The 19,472-nt window shown below is 42.0% G+C and overlaps 1 protein-coding gene across 5 annotated transcripts in view; it reads right to left on the reverse strand.

Moving 5' to 3' along the window:
* The window catches only part of KIAA1328 (KIAA1328 ortholog), a 219,943-nt gene that overhangs the window by 149,040 nt on the left and 51,431 nt on the right, over positions 1-19,472 (reverse strand). The gene's annotated exons all lie outside the window — the stretch shown is intronic.

The following is a 19,472-nucleotide window of genomic DNA, read 5'->3' on the forward strand; positions in this document are numbered from 1 at the left end:
AAAAAAAAAGTGCTATTTTTTCCTTTTACATATTTAGAGTGCAAAATTAAACAAATAAAAGGAACACTGCATAATTTAGCTTTTATTTTCTATCAAATTGCTCATAATTGTAACCATAAAATGATAATATTCTACCATATGTGCATCTGCAAAGCCGACAAAAGCACTGGTCAGCCCCTGCGACAAGAAAAATGGACCTGTCGCTCCACCTAGTGACCTTACTAGATATTACCGCTCTCCTACCTGAACTTGCACAGACCGCTTGTCAAATTTTGAGGTTAAATTTGTTACAGAGGGGGATCTAACACATCACTCTGAAACATAAAAATCCACCGTGCAATCCTCCTGCTACCGTTCTTCCTCGAATTACACTCCCCTCCACCCACACAGGCAGCCACAGCTTTACATGAAATACCCACCACTGGAAATACTTGCTGTTTTACTTGCAGGCCTTTGTGAGAATTAAAAAAAAAAAAATAAAAAAAAATCTTTCACAGTAGCCACCGTTACTGTTTACACAAAGCCATTCAAAGCCATTTGTCATATCAGTACTACTCAATATTAAAACAGCCATGTTCTTCAATTTGAAAACAGAGCTCCTGTCAGAAGCCCGAGGAGAGATAAGGTGCTTTTAGCCTATATGGGAATTGAGGTATCTGAGAAAGGATGCTCAGCCTGTTATGTTTAGACACAGTAAGAGGAGTTATTTAACAGGATAAGTGTGAGCTCAGAGTCAGATGCACAGAGGAAAGGGGATGAAGAGGCAAAAGAGAAATGGAATGTAAAACCTGAACTTACTGAGAGCAGAGCTACAGAACCTCCATCTCAATTAAAGAACATGCATAGTAAATCAAAAAGGTGTCTGCTTTGCAGGGAATGAGAATGTAAGATCACAAAACATCAACTCGTCCTGTAACGAAGCTAATCAGGTTTGGTCTCGGTTACTATCAGAATGGGGATCACCTGAGAATACACAGTGGTGTCTGTCTTGTTGCTTCCTCACAGGAAACAATCAATCATCACTCTTAATTTTATATACTTGATGACTCTCACTGAACCTTTTCCTTACAGCCCTCAAATGGGAATAATGCTGACGGAGAAAAGCAGACCCTGCTTCAGCCAAGCTCCCACCACTCTCAGAAAGAGACTGCTCCGTCGGGTCCATATGGGAAAGGAAACCTGGCCGCTATGGGGAATTCTTTTGTCTGCTGCTTCCTCACATGGTTGCCTCTCTGTATCAGTCTGCATCAGGCTTGGGTATTTCAACTTCCTTTTTTTCCTCCCTTTTAAACTATAACATACCCAGACAGGAGCACATAGATTTTAATCTGACTATCGGCAAATGGTGCAAGTGGCGAGATGAAAATCTGTAAATGTTGCTGGACCAAAATAGAAAAAAAAATAAATACCAGTGAGCCAAGAAATCTTACCCTTCTTATGGAACTTCCTTCAGTGTTATAGCTAGAACAGCACAGAATGTAAGTTGCAGATCATTTTAGATAATTTAATTTTTTTATTTTAAAACTATTGCTATTTTGACAGTCTTTCTAACCTTGTTAGAACACAATCTGTTTGCACACTGTTGATGAGAAATGCAATGCTCCTTTTCCTAAAAGGCAGCTGAGGTCAAATCAAACTCCATACAAGCACACTAATACTAATTTTTAAGGAGGTGTCCGCAAATCCAAAAAAGGAAAGTATTCCATATCAGAGTGCTGCAAAGATTTTCTTTTCCATCACGTGCTGTACACATCTCTAATTAGATAAGTATTTCAGAATGACATCAAAGGCCTCAAAGTTGGTCCTTTCTTGTAAAAACTGGCCTTAAACATGCCAAACTGAAAAGCACTGGTTTCACTGAACCGAAGCCAGTGAAGAAAAGATTTAATAACAGCCTCATTATAAGGTTCATTGTTGTAGGACTATTTAATATACAAGATTAACACATCTTATCTCCCACTTTCACTGAAACCTATTATACCCCTCATTAATACATGCACATTTCTACATCATTTACAGCACTAAGGTCTCAAATAGTATTGTCTAAAACAGGGTGTGTTCTGCTGCTCTTCCTGGTGGTAGGCTTTTTTTGCAATAACAGTACTCTAAAATAAGCCTCACAGCTCAAAATGGAAGACATGGCTAGGTAAAGTAAACAGGGCTGTTTGAGAGAAATTAAAAATAAAAATAATTTGTTTTGCCAACACTCCAGACTGCATTTCTTGACTTCAGTTCCCTCACACCCAGACCAAAAGGTACTACAACCGCATACTGTAAGACAGGAAACTTCTACCTTCCCAATGTAATGAATAATTATATTCTTTCCTCCTGACAATTTGAGATTTAGAAGTGAACCATGGCTCCTCAAATTACCAGGCATTTTAAAATCCTTCATATCTGGATCATCAGAGAAGGAAGCTGTATGGTACAAACAGTACAACACTGTCCCAGATTACATACATTTGTGTCCATAAATATACCAGTACAGACCAGAACAATGCACCTTAATATTATATGAAGGGAAGGGAATCTGATAAGGAAAAATATACACTTTTACAGTCTCAGTAGACCAAAGGGACCAGGTTGGCCCTTATTCCTGCACAAACAGGAGAAGTGTTATGAGCCAGATAAATATAGGACTCAGCAAGACAGAAAATTTCTATTGGAAGCATTTCCAGACAGAGAATATACATTTGTCCAGCAAATGAACAAACGGATTAAGGTGTTTACAAGCTTTTCTGGACTTCTACCCACCAGGTTCCAGACAAATAAAAGGACGAGATTTTTCAGAGTTCCCCTAAACTGTGGAATTGCTCTCTACAGAAGACTGTGAAGGTTTAAAGTTTACATGGACTCAGCTAAACAAATTCATAACAACAAAATATCCATCCAGTACTATCAAAACAGAGACACATTCTGATTCCATCTTTGAATTACAGGTTTCTGGACATTGGGAGACTCTTTGGGGCAAGTATTGCTACTTGCTTAACCTATCCTTATACTTTGCCACATGGTTATGCTCACTGTCAGAGCTAAAACACTAAACTTGGTGGTTTGACCCAGTACAGACATTTTATGTTCTCATTGTAATACAATTGACAGGTAAAATATATTAAAACTTGCTAAGGATAGTGAAGATACCTTTTCTCCAACCATCTGAAGAGAATTGCTACCACTCAAACTGTTAGAAAACATGTTAACAAAATTCCCTTTCCCTCACACTTGACTTTCTGAAGCTACCTATCCCACACAAAGGTTTCCAAATCAAATGGTTAACATTTATTGAAGACGAAGAAAACAAATGACCTGGAATGATTCAACTGGGAAGTATAGATTGCAAAGACTTAACTTCCAGGAACCAAATGTACAGCTCTTGGGATTTTCTACTGTTCTTGGAGACAAAGATGCTTCCTCTGGCTGATTAATTTTGTATTAGAAAAAGGGTCTTGCCAGGAAAGGCCTGTTCCCAGAATGACACTAACCCATTCATGTTTACTGTTGTCTTTTTGGAAGTTCACATGCCTTCAGGTAAAAGGAAGTTTCATGAGGCTCTGAAGTGCAATCTCCTGGAAGAAGAACACTCATCCCTATATTGTCACATTTATTACCACAGAAGAATAGCTGGCATTCTGGAGGTCTTCTTGGCTTCTTACATGGAGGATGCCAAGATATCCAGCTGGATGTTTATCAGCCAAGGAAATCTAATGTATTGGTGGGGAAGAGAGAGAACCTCTTCTCCATAGCTATGGCTTTTTTTCCCCACATAACAGTTCTCTATTCCTCTTGGAGAAACCTTGGTAAGTGTTAGCCTTGAGGATATCAATGCTGGAGGACCATTACTCCAGAAGACAGGAATTGTGAAATCTAAACTCAGAAGTATTCATCAGAAGAAAAAATAGCTGAAAAGAGTTTGCATAAAGACAGTTACTGGCAGCAAAAAAATGATACTTTCAGATATCCTCCTCTCACAGGATTAATATTTGAGTAAGCAAATAGTTCTTTGGCAAATTCTTTACTTGTTGCAATACAGTCAGAATCACAGTCAGATGCCTCCATGCATACAGCCACTCTCCATAAAAACAAAACCAGAAAAATCTGTGATCCTGTGGGTCTGCAAATAATGCAGGGCTCACCAAGGATGCATAGAAGAGCTTAGTCAAGTCAAATATTGAAAAGGCCTTCTTGTAAAATACATTCCCATGATTATAATAAATTTCTGAGCCATCAAACCAAAGACACTATAAGGAAATGGGGAAAAATATTCAACACTAAAAGATTTTATACAGTAGGGGCCTATAAAAAAAAAAAAAATCAGAGAAATTAGGCGTATTTTCCAGACCAACAGGTCATCAAGGTAACCTGCACACCAAGCTATATGGGAACGCCTGTTTCTTGCCAACAAGTAGGAAAGGAAAATTAGTGTATGTGAACACCTTGCAAGGGCCCTAGACTAGAAGTGACTGGCTTTCAAAAAGAGGACCATAAATAAAAATAAATAAATAAATCTAGAGAGCTACTTTCCTCGCAGAGGTTCAAAACACAAGACAGGAAACTGTTCAGTGAACAGTTCAGTGAACCAGAATACAAGATCCTACAGGTCTCAAGTGATACTTCTGCTAAGCCCCAGGCACAAAAGCATGAAGATTCAGTGAGGTGTTCTCATTGATAAACATTGTGGAGACCATGGAGGAGTGATAGCCCCCAAAGAATTAACTTTTATAGTGCGGGATTAATTTAGAAGCCAAGACTGCAGCAGAGCTGCTCAGTCTCTCTCCTTAGTTTCAACAGATCAAGGAAACACCCATACCTTTTCCATCAAATGGAAACTTACTCCTGTGCTAATAGCTAGGAAGCTTCGTCATTGCAGTATCCGAATATCTTACAGATATCAATGGACTTACTGTCATCATCCTTGCATGTTCACTCTACAAGGAAGGTCACATTTCATAAAGGGGAAGGTGAGCTACAGAAAAGATATGCGATTCATGTAACTTCACAGAAGTCTGTGCAGCGCAAGTAAGAGAATCCACGTGTCTGAGATCTCAGAGTGCTTCCACAACAGCTTGCAATGCTATTATTTCAGGACCATTTTCTGAGCTGTTGTGCACTGTCCTGGTGATGTAGCTTTCTGGTCAGTCTCCCTAACAGTCTGATCTGTAGCTAAACCAGAAAAAAAAAAAGGAATGTGTGCTTTCCTCTTTTTTTGACAGTTTTCACCAGTAACACATTTCATATATTCTTGCCTTCCAAGGATTAAGGTGAGAGAGAACAGAAGCAAGATAGGGGCAAAAATTAAAGCAGTAACTGTACCATAACACATCTGCCTCTGAAGTGAGAGGGAACAGACAGCACCAAAACATCTTCAGATCTGACAGGTTGCTCTGCTACCAATCTGCACTAGCAGGTGAGACATGTCACTCCGTGACAAGTATCAGAAATAAAGGAGCTTAATGCAACTGCAAGTTTTTTAAATGATTCCTCTCTATCGTGCAACAGGAGACAACAAGCAGTTCTAACAAAACGTGGAGATTTTTCTCCCCTGAGCTGCAAAGCTTTAAAATTAGCACTTTGTGTGTGCTTGTTCTTTTAATGTCTGCATTTATTAAAGAGCAAAACAACCATGCATCTGAAATGCCAGAGAAATATGGATCCATAAATAATGCCACATTCCTATTTGCACCTAATCTAAATATTTATGTAGTAATTTACCAGCAAAAGATGCAAACTATTCTTTAAATGTTACATTGTATTAAAGGTTAACCACATGACATGTTTTATTATGAGGCTCTGAATTATGTTTAAAACAAGTTTTTATTTTCAGTGGAAGTTCTGGTGTTGAAATGGATGGGCAAAAGCAAGGGAGTCTAGTCACCTCTCAAAGATGAATGCTGAAGTTCAGATTTCTTCAATATTTTTTCAGTCTAAATAGCCATAGGCCATGCAACTCAGCAGCATACTGATGGAGAGAGGAAGGGCCACCTTCTTCACAACTAGAAGAGCTAGAAATAGATCTATTAGTGAGGCTCAGTTCTTATAGAAAGACTGATGATGCTGAGTTTCACTTAGAAAAGCAGCCTTTACTGAAATCAGAACCAAATCAAAAAGGCTGTGTACACACCCCTAAGAGAAATGTTAAATGTAACAGCAGAACTGCCCCCAGTATAAACACACACCCATTTCATAAACATAAGTAAGTGCTAGATGTAGCCCCATCTTGTCAGTGATTTAATGCTTCTCTGCCCAGTACCTTACGCAGACATTCATGATCCACTCCTCACTCAGTCCTACAAAATCCAGCTTCTCTTTAACTTCATATCCTGCTACACTCATCATCACATATTTATGGTCTTAACTGTTCCTTTTGGTTCCTCCTTGAGCTCTCACTTTCATGCCTTCTGTTCCCAAAACCTTTAATATTAGGCATAGTTTCCAACTTAACTTCTGTTTTCTCTCTTATACAAGGCTTTCTTTAGAAATATTACTTTGCTGACTTCATTTCCAATTCTCTTGATCTCTACATGATCTTCCACACTGAATATTTTCTTCATGTCATCACTTTCCTCAGATGCAAGACCTTTGAAGCTCACTACAGACTCAGCCATGTAGGAACTGATACAAAGATTTTTCTTGTGTTTTGCTTTTTCACTAACAAACAGAGTTGCTTCCATTTATACTACACTGAGTAAGATCCACTCTTGTGTGACTGTTTTGAGCCTATCAGTCTGCCAGAGTTTCCAAGGTTAAAAAATGGAGGGGGGGAAAAAAAAAAAACCACACTTAAGTTTAAGTGGTGTTCTAGGAGGTAAATATTTTCCAGTTTGGAGGATAAGAACAAATTGAGCACTACTGCCAATATTACCACTTCCTACCCTGAAACCCTTGTGAGAAGAGAAATTCCCCAGCTCTAAGCACAAGGTATTCAAAAATAAACATCACAACCCTTTTTAAATGTAATCAAATAAGAATATAAAAAATAGGAATGGTTAGAAAACACTGCCCAACTTCTTCACATTTCCTTTGTGACTGTTAAAGCACATACCTCTAACTCATCAGCAGGAAAGGCTCATTTTTTCCAGATATAGCTAATCAGACAGTGTAACATGAGGATATCTATTAATATTCCCTGCTTCAGCGAGACATGAAGTACAGACTTATTGATGGAATCTGCATTTTTGGTTCTCATTTGTTCTGCTTGAATAAGGTTACCAATCTGAGGTAACATTTGCAGACACTGGTATTTTGAACACCATTGGTCTCTGGGACTATCCTTTTTCTCCACCTCACCCTATCTAGATCAAAGAAACCTTGGGAAAAAATGTAAGAAGCTGGAAGCATAAACGTTCACTCTTAAGATGCAGTAAAACCTTTCATTTCAATGATATACAGAAATACTCAGAATGTATTACAGCTGATCAATGCAGAAAAGAGGTATAGAATACTACTGAAAATAGACCTTATTTGTATGCACACCATAGAAATATGTTAAAATATGTAGTTAAATATGTTGTTGGAGTTAAGTAGCTTTCATAGAAGAGAATCATTGCAATTATCAGTGTTAATAGCAAATCCTGATACAGATGTTTACTTCCTGTTCCAAGAACTACAGCAGGAAACAGCCCTGTTAAAAATATTTGTCTAGCACCAGCCATAGTGTTCCTATTTGTTACCCTTAAGTGTATAACCTACAACAAAAATAGGTGGCTTTTTTTCTCCCCCAGCATAACTCAATGTTTTAAAAATATTTAGTCAACAACCAAATGCCTGCTCCCATATTTTGTTACAAGCCTTCTCTGACTACAGTCCTATCTCCTCGGTTCACAACTGGAACACAGAATTAATCATCTCCAGGAAACAGATAATATTAGCTTTTCATCACAAAAAGCTCAATTAAAACCCATTTGAGAGAAGCTGAGCCACTACTTTACTGTATCTTTTGCTTCCCCTGCCTCTTGATAGCTAGGCTGAACCTAAATATCATTAACCACTGTGAACACTAATATGCAAAGCCTAGGTACAGACCTATCTGTAGCAAGTGCTTCTATCAGTTTTGTTGCATGGGGGGGCGGAAGGCAGCATTGACATACAGACACAGTTTCTTCCCGATGCCCACATGTCTACTTCTTGCCGATTTATTTTGGAAAATGGAAGAGGTGGAACTGTCTACTCAATTTCTTAGATTTCTCCGTGCACCTTCTATTTCTTAGAACATGGCAAATGCTGTCTCTACACAATATCCCTAGTACTTATAATGCAAAACACTTCATGACACTTCTAGCTCTGGGAGAAAAGAAAACGAAGCATGAAATAAGAAATATACTAGCAGAACAATATTCATTGACACTGTTAAGTCTGTAGACTGCTGCACTGGGAAAGTATTAGTATTTGGGGTTTTAGGCTTTTTTTAATATGTTTGCCCAGCTTTTCTGATGTCAATGGTATGTCAGTCCTTGCAGCTTTTCTCATGTAACATGCAACCCAGAAGCCAAATTCATCAAATCATGCTCAAATCCAACAGATTCATATGTTCTCATTCAAATGACAAATATTTTTTTGGCTATCTGAAGTATGAAATTCTCCTCATAGTTCTTCATAAATCCCCTGCCCCTGCAAAAAGATGATCACATTTTTGGAAGAGTCTGAGCCCAAACACAGAACTAGCAATAATATTTTCTTTCCTAGCAAGAGTCAAGATAACAGATTCACAAACAATAAAGCCATAAACGCAAAACAAAACCCATAAAAGAACATCTTGACTGACCAAAGATTGACCTTAGTTGAAAAAGTTTTAAAAAATTATTCTTTGTTTCTTGTAGCCTGTACTGAAATTGAAACAAAATGTCACCAAAACCCCCCATATTTTTAAAGTCCAGTATATACAGGCAATATACAATTTAACCTGTGCTAATTTGGTCAACCTTACACTGATATTGGATAATACGCTCTCACACTGTTTTTAATGTACAAATACTAAAAATCCTGCAGAAACATATACAGGCAATGACAGAACTCTAAAAATGGTCACATCTAACAAGTAAGAATTGGGCAAACTACAATTAAAAGAAAATGCATTGCAGACACAGAATAAATGCTTTTCAGGACAGACTTCTGAACCTCGGTCCCAAACAGGGAGTGATCCAAATCAGCTGTTTACAGCACGTCCTGATCTGGCATTTAGCAGGAAAGTTAGGGGGACTCCACAGTACCACACCACAGAAAATGTATGGAGGCTGGCACTTCTGCAGCAGGTATCCAAAGCAGAAGCAGATTTACTTACACCAGCTAATCAAGACTGGAATGGATCACATATGGCCACCTAGCGCCTCATGCCACAAATCCAAAGAAGTCTGAAAACCACAACTTGCTTTTCTTTTGGACTGTAACCACCAGTTATACTACAAACCCCTTCAGATTCCACTTGTACTGCTGCCACCTTCCTAACAGCTCAGGGAAGATATTCCTCTTATTTTCATTGGAAAACCCTTCCATGTATCAGAGGAAGGGACAAGACACATCAGCACATCATTGGGTGAACTACACTTAGAAATTTGGCTAAAAGTCGTTACAGCTACCCAACAAAGGCTTAAATCTTTTATTACTGATTTGCTTGAATAATATATCAGACTTGCACTAATGTAATAGGCAACTTGGAATACACAGCTCTGATTTACCAAGGATTGTCTCATTAGGAATTATTTAAAGTAAAAAAAGTATAAAGCAAAGATGAATGTTACAACATTCATTACCACCAGGCCCAGTACAATTGTCCCGGTTTCGGCTGGGATAGAGTTAATTTTCTTCCTAGTAGCTGGTATAGTGCAGTGCTTTGGATTTTAGTATGAGAATGATATTGATAACACGCTGATGTTTTGGCTGTCGCTAAGCGGTATTTACATTGGTCAAGGACCTTTTTTTTTTCCCAGCTTCTCATGCTCTGCCAGGCGCCCAAGAAATGGGAGGGGGCACATCCAGGATAGTTGATCCAAACTGACCAAAGGGCTATTCCATACCATATGATGTCATGCCCAGTATATAAACTGGGGAGTTGGCCGGGGGTGGCGATCGCGGCTGGGGGACTGGCTGGGCGTCGGTCGGCGGGTGGTGAGCGGTTGTATAATTTTATTTTATTTTATTATTTTTTTTTCCCTTTCCCTTTTGTTTCCCTCCCTTGGGTTTTGTTCCTCTTTCTCTCTCATTGTATTCCTTCTCATTATAATTCATTATTATTATTATTATTATTATTATTATTATTATTTTGTTCCAATTATTAAACTGTTCTTGTCTCAACCCACGAGTTTTGTTACTTTTGCTCTTCCGATTCTCTCCCCCATCCCACTGGGGGGGGAGTGAGAGAGCGGCTGTGTGGTGCTTAGTTGCCAGCTGGGGCTAAACCACGACAGTCCTTTTTGGCGCCCAACGTGGGGCTCGAAGGGTTGAGATAATAACAGATTAACCAGAGTGTATTAAGGAATTCAGATCTGTTAGTAGTTGTGGGCCACGATATTGATTCATCTGTTCCTAGCATTGGTTTACCTGATCTGCACCATGCTCATTTTTTTGCTGTACATGTTAAAGATCGGTGTTGGTTTTTGCAGTTTGCTGTGCTCTGCTTTAATTGGTGATGTTTTGCCTGTGAGATTTGTTATTAAAACAGTGACCTTGGGTTTATTTTGGTATCTAAGTGCTGTACTGAAACCGTTATTGTATGTCGGGTATCAGCTTATGGAGACAATTCGCAATTATACCTCTGCCTCTGAGAGGTTTTTTATGGAGGAAATGCAGAATTGTACCTTCACTACTTTCTTCTACAATGCTTCCTCCTTCATTACAATAACTTTTCAGTATTTTGAACAACCTTGGGTAGTTAAGATACTTCTATTGGTATTGCTTGGGAATATTGTTTCGATCTTGTCCAAGGTTAGTAAGCAATTTAAGAACATAATTCAGAGATCTGCCCCAAGGCTGGATAGTTATGAGTGGCAGGGTGTATGGGATAGCATGGGCAAATGCCTAGGACGGTGGGCACCTCCAGTGTTTTGGAACTTCACCCCTGAACAAGTGCAGAATCCTGAAAAATTAGTAGACTATTTGGAAAAAGTATGCTGTCACCCTGGCAATTCTAGGGAGACACAAATCACTGCCATGTGCTGGGGTCTGGCCCATGCCTACCGAGCCCTGTTCAACACTATTCAGTACCCTCAAGGATCCGGTGGCAAAATGCCAGGCACTGCAGCTGCTCCAGTCCCCCCTGCGACAGGCACTGCGGCTGTTCCGACTACCCCTGCGACAGGCACTACGGCTGCTCCAGCCCCCCCTGCGACAGGCACTGCGACTATTCCGGCTACCCCTGCAACAGGCACTGCGGCTGTTCCGACTACCCCTGCGACAGGCGCTGCGGCTGTCCCGATTACCCCTGCGACAGGCGCTGCGGCTGTCCCGATTACCCCTGCGACAGGCACTACGGCTGCTCCAGCCCCCCCTGCGACAGGCACTGCGACTATTCCGGCTACCCCTGCGACAGGCACTGCGGCTGTTCCGACTACCCCTGCGACAGGCACTGCAGTTGCAGCTGCTCCGGATAACTCCGTTACAAGCATTGCGGTTCAAACAGGGAACGAACCCGTGTCAGTATCAGTCGCCCCTATACATAAAAAGAAATCCTGGAAGCAAAAGTCAGCTCGTTTAGAAGCAGGGCTATCACAGGGAGAGGAAGAGGAAGAACTCGTAAATGAGACAGAAACCACCCGATCCCTATCCCTAAGTGAGCTGCGAGATATGCGAAAAGATTTCAGCCGTCGTCCAGGGGAGCACATTGTCACCTGGCTGCTCCGATGCTGGGATAGTGGGGCCAGTAGCCTGGAATTGGAGGGTAAGGAAGCCAAGCAGCTGGGATCTATTTCTAGGGAAGGGGGCATTGACAAAGCAATTGGAAAAGGGGAACCAGCCCGCAGCCTCTGGAGGCGACTCCTGTCAGCTATAAAAGAAAGATATCCCTTCAAGGAAGATGTTGTATATCGCCCTGGGAAATGGACCACCATGGAAAAAGGCATCCAGTACCTGAGGGAATTAGCTGTGCTGGAAGTGATTTATAGTGACCTGAACGACGTGCGGTCACCCACAGATCCAGATGAGGTCCAGTGCACAAGACCTATGTGGCGGAAGTTGGTACGAAACGCACCACCGTCGTGTGCCAACTCATTGGCAATACTGACCTGGAAAGACGGAGACGGTCCAACAGTGAATGAAGCTGCTAGTAACCTCCGGGAATATGAAGAAAGTATCTCTTCCTCCCTTGTCTCAGCTGTGGAGAAACTGTCCCAGGAGTTCCAACGGTTCAAAGAAGATATGTCCTACTCCCCACCTATACGGACCAGTGTCTCAGCTATTAGGAGTCAGCGTTCCTCTGCTCAAGAGAGAGGATATAGAGGGTACACACCACGGGGCACTCTATGGTTTTTCCTGCGTGACCACGGAGAAGACATGAGGAAGTGGGATGGAAAACCTACCTCAACCCTAGAGGCACGGGTACGTGAGTTGCAAGGAAAAACAATCACCAAAGGGGGTTCTTCCAGGAAAATTGCTGCTCCGGTTTCCAGTGGACAATTCCCCAGACAGAGTAAAAGGGCTGATCTTACTTCTGATTTTAATGAAGAAACTCCTGACTCGTATATACAAGAAATGGGTAATGAATATTATGACCAGAATTAGGGGGGCCCTGCCTCCAGCCAGGTGGAGGAAAGGGACAACCGGGTTTACTGGACTGTGTGGATTCAATGGCCTGGCACATCAGACCCACAGGAGTATAAGGCTCTAGTAGACACCGGTGCACAGTGTACCCTAATGCCATCAAGCTATATCGGGGCAGAACCCATCTGTATTTGTGGAGTGACAGGGGGATCCCAACAGCTAACTGTATTGGAGGCTGAAGTGAGCCTAACTGGGAATGAGTGGCAAAAGCACCCCATTGTGACTGGCCCAGAGGCTCCGTGCATCCTTGGCATAGACTACCTCAGGAGAGGGTATTTCAAGGACCCAAAAGGGTACCGGTGGGCTTTTGGTATAGCTGCCTTGGAGATGGAGGAAATTAAACAGCTATCTACCTTGCCTGGTCTCTCAGAGGACCCTTCTGTTGTGGGGTTGCTGAGGGTTGAAGAACAACGGGTGCCAATTGCTACCACAACGGTGCACCGGAGGCAATATCGTACCAACCGAGACTCCCTGATTCCCATCCATGAGCTGATTCGTCGACTGGAGAGCCAAGGAGTGATCAGTAAGACTCGCTCACCTTTTAACAGTCCTATATGGCCAGTGAGAAAGTCTAATGGAGAGTGGAGACTAACAGTAGACTATCGTGGCTTGAATGAAGTCACGCCGCCCCTGAGTGCTGCTGTGCCAGACATGCTGGAACTTCAATATGAACTGGAGTCAAAAGCAGCCAAATGGTATGCTACAATTGATATTGCTAATGCGTTTTTCTCAATCCCTTTGGCAGCAGAGTGCAGGCCACAGTTTGCTTTCACCTGGAGGGGTGTTCAGTACACCTGGAATCGACTGCCCCAGGGGTGGAAACACAGCCCTACCATTTGCCATGGACTGATCCAGACTGCACTGGAACAGGGCGAAGCTCCAGAACATCTGCAATACATTGATGACATTATCGTGTGGGGCAATACAGCAGAGGAAGTTTTTGAGAAAGGGAAGAAAATAGTCCAGATCCTCCTGAAAGCCGGTTTTGCCATAAAACAAAATAAGGTCAAGGGACCTGCACAGGAGATCCAGTTTTTAGGAATAAAATGGCAAGATGGACGTCGTCAGATCCCAATGGATGTGATTAACAAAATAACAGCCATGTCTCCACCAACTAGCAAAAAGGAAACACAAGCTTTCTTAGGCGTTGTGGGTTTTTGGAGAATGCATATTCCAAATTACAGTCTGATCGTAAGCCCTCTCTACCAAGTGACCCGGAAGAAGAACGATTTCAAATGGGGCCCTGAGCAACGACAAGCTTTTGAACAAATTAAACGGGAGATAGTTCATGCAGTAGCCCTTGGGCCAGTTCGGGCAGGGCAAGACGTAAAAAATGTGCTCTACACTGCAGCTGGAGAGAATGGCCCTACCTGGAGCCTCTGGCAGAAAGCACCAGGGGAGACTCGAGGTCGACCCCTAGGGTTTTGGAGTCGGGGATACAGAGGATCTGAGGCCCGCTATACTCCAACTGAGAAAGAGATATTAGCAGCATATGAAGGGGTTCGAGCTGCTTCAGAAGTGGTTGGTACTGAAGCACAACTCCTCTTGGCACCTCGACTGCCGGTGCTGGGATGGATGTTCAAAGGGAGGGTCCCCTCTACACATCATGCAACTGATGCTACGTGGAGTAAGTGGGTTGCACTGATCACACAACGGGCTCGGATAGGAAACCCCAATCGCCCAGGAATCTTGGAAGTAATTATGGACTGGCCAGAAAGCAAAGGTTTCGGAATATCGCCAGAGGAGGAGGTGACGCGTGCTGAGGAGGCCCCACTGTACAATAAATTGCCAGAAAATGAGAAGCAGTATGCACTGTTCACTGATGGGTCCTGTCGTATTGTAGGAAAGCATCGGAGGTGGAAGGCTGCTGTATGGAGTCCTATACGACAAGTGGTAGAAACTGCTGCAGGAGATGGTGAATCGAGCCAATTTGCAGAACTAAAAGCCATTCAGCTGGCTTTAGACATTGCTGAACGAGAAAAGTGGCCAGTGCTCTATCTCTATACTGACTCATGGATGGTGGCAAATGCCCTGTGGGGGTGGTTACAGCAATGGAAGCAGAACAATTGGCAGCGCAGAGGCAAACCCATCTGGGCTGCAGCATTGTGGCAAGATATTGCTGCCCGGGTAGAGAACCTGATTGTAAAAGTACGTCACGTAGATGCTCACGTACCCAAGAGTCGGGCCACTGAGGAACATCAAAATAACCAGCAGGTGGATCAGGCTGCTAAGATTGAAGTGGCTCAGGTGGATCTGGACTGGCAACATAAGGGTGAATTATTTATAGCCTGGTGGGCCCATGACACCTCAGGCCATCAAGGAAGAGATGCAACATATAGATGGGCTCGTGATCGAGGGGTGGACTTGACCATGGACACTATTGCACAGGTTATCCATGAATGTGAAACATGCGCTGCAATTAAACAAGCCAAGCGGTTAAAGCCTCTGTGGTATGGAGGGCGATGGCTAAAATATAAATATGGGGAGGCCTGGCAGATCGATTATATCACACTCCCACAAACCCGCCAAGGCAAGCGCTATGTGCTTACAATGGTGGAAGCAACCACCGGATGGCTGGAAACATATCCTGTGCCCCATGCCACCGCCCGGAACACTATCCTGGGCCTTGAAAAGCAAGTCCTGTGGCGACATGGCACCCCAGAAAGAATTGAGTCAGACAATGGAACACATTTTCGAAACAGCCTCATAGACACCTGGGCTAAGGAGCATGGCATTGAGTAGGTATATCACATCCCCTATCATGCACCAGCCTCTGGGAAAATTGAACGATATAATGGACTGTTAAAGACTACACTGAGAGCACTGGGTGGTGGGACATTCAAACATTGGGATACACATTTAGCAAAGGCCACCTGGTTAGTCAACATTAGAGGATCTGTCAATCGAGCTGGCCCTGCCCAATCCAAACTTTTACACACTGTAGAAGGGGATAAGGTCCCTGTAGTACACATAAAAAACATACTGGGGAAGACAGTTTGGGTTACTCCTGCCTCAGGCAAAGGCAAGCCCATTCGTGGGATTGCTTTTGCTCAAGGACCCGGTGTACTTGGTGGGTAATGCGAAAGGATGGGGAAGTCCAATGTGTACCTCAAGGGGATTTGATTTTGGGTGAGAATAGCCAATGAACTAAATGGTATGATGTTAATTGCTATATAATACTGTGTGTCATCACTTTTATGGTTATTATACACCATATCAATGGTATTTCAATAAGGATCACCCAGATTAGTGAAAAATGAACTTCGATGAAAGCAAGCAAAGTGCAGAAGTGATGGAACCAGAACTGGCTTCAGCATCCAGAACAATCCAGAACAATCCAGCACCATGCAGCATCTCTTCTGCCCTGAAGGACTATTATGACAGATGAAGCCCAAAGTCATGAACTAAATGACCTTAATAAACATTTTAGAAGGATGACTCATAGACCAAGGGAATGATAATTGTGTGTACATATATATATATATATATCAAGAGACAGGAAAAAAATGGTGGTGATTAATTGTATTAGAAAGGGTAGAACCTGGGCATGACGTAAATGGTATAGAATAAGGGGTGGATACTGTCCCGGTTTCGGCTGGGATAGAGTTAATTTTCTTCCTAGTAGCTGGTATAGTGCAGTGCTTTGGATTTTAGTATGAGAATGATATTGATAACACGCTGATGTTTTGGCTGTCGCTAAGCGGTATTTACATTGGTCAAGGACCTTTTTTTTTCCCCAGCTTCTCATGCTCTGCCAGGCGCCCAAGAAATGGGAGGGGGCACAGCCAGGATAGTTGATCCAAACTGACCAAAGGGCTATTCCATACCATATGATGTCATGCCCAGTATATAAACTGGGGGAGTTGGCCGGGGGGTTGCGATCGCCGCTCGGGGACTGGCTGGGCGTCGGTCGGCGGGTGGTGAGCGGTTGTATAATTTTATTTTATTTTATTTTTTTTTTTTCCCTTTCCCTTTTGTTTCCCTCCCTTGGGTTTTGTTCCTCTTTCTCTCTCATTGTATTCCTTCTCATTATAATTCATTATTATTATTATTATTATTATTATTTTGTTCCAATTATTAAACTGTTCTTGTCTCAACCCACGAGTTTTCTTACTTTTGCTCTTCCGATTCTCTCCCCCATCCCACTGGGGGGGGAGTGAGAGAGCGGCTGTGTGGTGCTTAGTTGCCAGCTGGGGCTAAACCACGACAACAATAATGACAGCGTCATAGCTACTGCATTGGGAATTTACACTTTGAACAAGTAATAAACGTTTAAAAATCACTCCGTTTAGCTCCACTATTTTGTTTTCTTTCACTGGCTTGGGGAAGGATCATTCACACCTGCAGTTTTATCCCCCTTCAAATCTACCTGGACTTTCTTTGAAGGGAGAGGTTGATATTTGTTGTGGTTTAACCCCAGCCAGCAACTAAGCACCACACAGCTGCTCGCTCACTCCCCCACAGTGGGATGGGGGAGAGAATCGGAAGGGTAAAAGTGAAAAAACTCATGGGTTGAGATAAAGACAGTTTAATAGGGAAAGCAAAAGCCATGCACACAAGCAAAGCAAAGCAAGGAATTCATGCACTGCTTCCCATCGGCAGGCAGGTGTTCAGCCATCTCCAGGAAAGCAGGGCTCCATCACGCGTAAAGGTTACTTGGGAAGACAAACGCCATCACTCCAAATGTCCCCCCCTTCCTCCTTCTTCCCCAGCTTTATATACTGAGCATGATGTCATATGGTATGGAATAGCCCTTTGGCCAGTTTGGATCAACTATCCTGGCTGTGCCCCCTCCCAACTTCCCGTGCACCTGTCAGAGCATGGGAAGCTGAAAAGTCCTTGAGTAGTGCAAACATTACTTAGCAACAACTAAAACATCAGTGTGTTATCAACACTGCTTTCATCACAAATCCAAAACATAGCCCCATACTAGCTACTATAAAGAAAATTCACTCTACCCCAGCCAAAACCAGCACAATATTTCACAGCTTCCAAACCATTTTCAAAGCCTCCCACTTTGGTTCTGATCTATTTCCAAAGTACAAAAGGAACTACCCCAACTACCCTTACATGCTAAAAAAATATAACTACTACACAATTCAGGACATCAAAAGAATTTTCTCATACTTTGCCGCAACCTTATTTATACACTGCCACAAATGGACAATAGCATTTTATTCAGTTTCCTTAAGGTAGGAGGGATGGGATATTGCCAGGGGAGACAGCAAAACCAAAAGATTACTTTCAACATCCAATGTAGGTAATGCTACATAGGTGCATTTTTAATTTTGCTCCCAAAAAAATGATGGAGTCTTACTCATAAGAAGTAGTATTGAAAAAAAGGTGCTTAATGCATTCTTTGCATTAAGGGCAGTATACATTTGGTACAAATGTCTTGTTTCTCGCTACATTAATGAAGATGTTGACTAAGCACCCTAAAATAATCTCATGCCACAAATACCACACACCACTCATCACAGCCGAGATGCTGACGTTTGCTGCAGGGCTACTACTGCTGCACTGAACTTAGGTACATAATCCATCTCTTTTCTAATCCAACTAGAATCTATTCTAGTCTGTAGAAGAACTGCAATCTTAACCGCACAATATGTATATTTTTCCCTTGATTGCGCCTACTTGTTCTTTCAAGGGCATTCCCATTAGGAACAAACACTTCTCCATCCTCTCTCCCCATTAAAGCAGAGTGAAAATAATCATATCAAGGGAAACTTATTACTGTTTCCAAATTGCATCTGGCTCTCAGCAGGCACACTCTCCAGGCAACAGTTTTGCCGCTACATTATGACTAATTTTTTTTTTTTTTTCCAGATGACATTTTGTACTGTAAGTAGGTAGAGGAAGGACAGATATATGTGATTTGGGATAAGACAGAACCTCCTGAGTCAAGTGAAATAGCAGTGTCTCCCCTCACTCTGCACCCTCCTGCAAAGCAATTTTGTTTTCACTCTAGAGAGCAATTTCTTAGCACATTGCACCATGCACAAACACAGATCCTTTCACAAATTAATTTTTTAAGAGAAGGATGAAACCTGTAGTTTGTTCAAATTTGGAGCTCCCAGTTACTTTGTATAACGAAGAAATAAAAGAAAAAAGGAAAAGGGGGAGAACAAAAGAAACCCAAAAAGCAATCATTTGATTTCTGGCTACCTGGACAAAGCACACGTTGTCTAATGCTGCCATCTGCTGTCTACATAGAAAGGCAATGCAGCTCTGGCTGTAAAAAACAATTTTCAGGAGTATTATCCAGTTCTCTTCCACAACTAGTATCTCCTGGATCACCATTTGGAAAAAAAAAAAAAACAAACAAAACCTTTCCGGTTCCTTTTCAATTTATACTTATGGCTTTCCACAATCCTTACAGAGAGATGTACCAGAGTGCTTTAAATAAACTGTTTCCACTAAGGAAAAAAAAAACAAAAAACGAAACAACAACAAAAAACAAACCCAAAACCAAGCCACATTCAACAATTCGACAGAATAAAATGCTGTGCATGTGATTTTTAGGGAGTAGATAAAGAGCAATTTTAAAATAAATTGAAACTAAAGCCACTGAGCCTGCTTCAAGATCATTTAACAAAAATGCCCTCAAAAGGTAATACCACTGAACAAAAAGAAGCTTATCCAAATACATACCAAGGAATTTAAATAGCTAGAAATTATACCTAAAGAGAACATACATGAACACACAAGCCTTACACACAGAGCCA

This window comes from Ciconia boyciana, chromosome 4 (genome assembly GCF_034638445.1).
Source record: "Ciconia boyciana chromosome 4, ASM3463844v1, whole genome shotgun sequence".
NCBI classification, from domain to species: domain Eukaryota; kingdom Metazoa; phylum Chordata; class Aves; order Ciconiiformes; family Ciconiidae; genus Ciconia; species Ciconia boyciana.